This window comes from Camelus ferus, chromosome 18 (genome assembly GCF_009834535.1).
Source record: "Camelus ferus isolate YT-003-E chromosome 18, BCGSAC_Cfer_1.0, whole genome shotgun sequence".
NCBI lineage: Eukaryota > Metazoa > Chordata > Mammalia > Artiodactyla > Camelidae > Camelus > Camelus ferus.
The window spans coordinates 27,292,260-27,294,316 of record NC_045713.1 but is presented as its reverse complement, the minus strand read 5'-3'; the positions used below and the strand labels follow the sequence as shown (position 1 = coordinate 27,294,316).

Here is a 2,057-nt window from a genome sequence, read left to right as displayed (position 1 = left end):
GCAACCAGCCCTGCCGACACCAGGGTGTCAGACTTGCTCTGAGACAGTACACGTCTGTCGTCTAAGCCACCCGGGTGGTGGTTCATTGTCACAGCGGCCGTGGCAAAGGAATACGGCACCCCAGCATGGAAGAACCCGTTCTGCCCACTGACGGGAACAAGTGGAGGGTTTCAGGCTTGGGCCAGGACAGGCCCTGAGCCAGTCAGGTTCCCAGCCTGATTCCAAACCAGTCCCCATAACTGCCGCTCCGGACGCCCTCCTGCTCACTGTACCTGCTGCCCCCAGCAGGCCGGCTACGTGAGCACCAGACCTGTTCCGTGGCGGACGGGTCCACACTTCGGAGGGATCTCGGGCTTGTTTTAATTCTCTGGTGTCACCATCTTGACATCCTGAATCGTTTTTAACACAGGCCCATCCTGGGTGGGGAGGGTATAGCTCAGTGGTAGAGAGTGTGCCTGACATGCACAAGGTCCTGGGTTCAATCCCCAGTACCTCCATTAAAATAAGTAAGTAAATAAACCTGATTACCTCCTCTCACCAAACAAACAAACAAACATTTTGAAAAAATTAAAAGACAGTGTTGAAAACAAAAACAAAATAAAACACGAGCCCAGCATTTCACTTTGCCCCCGGGGCCTGCAAATTCTGGAGCCAGTCCCGTCCCCAAGCCTCCCACCAATTTTCCTTCCTTCAGTCAGAGCCTGTCTACTTCCTCATGGGAGTTTCTCCTTGTTTCTGGTCCACTAATGTCACTCGCTTTTTGTTTTTCAATGACATTATGAAGGTTCCCTTTTAATGACATTGTTTTGGTCATCTGCAGGGATGTGGGGCAGGAGGGGATGGCAGAAGGTGACTGTGTTGGACATCCAAGTCGTGTGTTCCAGTTTGAATAGGAGTCTCTTGTTTGTTCGCAGTCCCATTAAGGACCACGGCTGAGGGAAGGAGCAGCCGTTTGTGAAAGACCGTGTCTCTCTGGGAACCGGCAGTCCAGCCTCAGGGCTCAGGTGACCGAGTGTGACGGAGAATCATGGAGGGAGCGCTGGAAAGTGCCAGCCACTCATGTTTTCATAACGTTTTGCTAATCTGATCATTTTATTCACCACTCTCCTTGAAACCCTGGCATGGGTTTCTCTCATCCCTAGGTTGCTGTGACGAGTTGGCCTGTTGTTCCCACTTCTTTCCTCCCTCCCTGAATTAGAAACTGTACATCCCCGCCCTTTACCATGGCCCTCTGCAGTGTGTCCATCCCTCTGCGGGCGGTGACCTTCCCTGCCCCACGGATGGGCTGGCCAGGTGACCTGCCTTGGCCAATGAACTTGAATGGAACTGTCCTTGTGCCAGTTCCCAGCTGAGACCTTAAGAGACATTACGTGTCTCCTCTCGCCTCCTTGCCTATCTGCCATCTGCCATGAGAAGAACATGCCTCATGTCATCATCGGTCCAAAGAGGATGAGGAAACATGTGCAGCTGACCCAATGCCCAGCCTAGATTCAAGCCTAGCCGATCCCAGTCAAGCCCAGAAGCGTCCCAGCCCCTCCAGAGACCCATAAGCCAAACTTAAAGGCTTGTTTCTATAGCCCAGTGAGTTTGGGGGGGGTTTGTTATGCAGAGTGATCCCAGCAAAAGCTGACTGATACAGAAATAATGTATTGATTAGGTTTGCATGGCTTTTCCTGGCTGCTCCTTCCTTATTTACCCAGCCGTATCCCCGCGACCCTCCATCCCCTTCTCTCGACGACCCGCTCCGTTCTTTCATTCTTTAAATACGCTGTGTGTCTCACTTGGCTTTGAGTCAATAACACATTCTCTCCTTCCATCCCCGCTCCCAAGCCCACTACCCTTTCACCTCCTTAACGCCTTCTCATCCTTTGGTTCTCAGTCTAAATTCCACTTCCACCAGTGAATCTCTTTGAAGGCTCAGTAGGAAATGCTAATGGCCCCAGTTCTGTGCCTCTGTGGCACCATGTGCTTCTCCTATCACAGCACTTGAAACACTATATTGTCATCACTAGTTTGGTAGGAAAGTATATTGAGACGTTTATTTGTGTTCTGTTGTC

General features: G+C 51.2%; 1 non-coding gene across 1 annotated transcript; it reads left to right on the top strand.

Moving 5' to 3' along the window:
* Positions 1-425: 425 nt before the first annotated feature.
* TRNAV-GAC lies at positions 426-497 on the top strand. Its single transcript has one exon. It is a non-coding gene; the product is annotated as a tRNA-Val (tRNA).
* Positions 498-2,057: the final 1,560 nt, after the last annotated feature.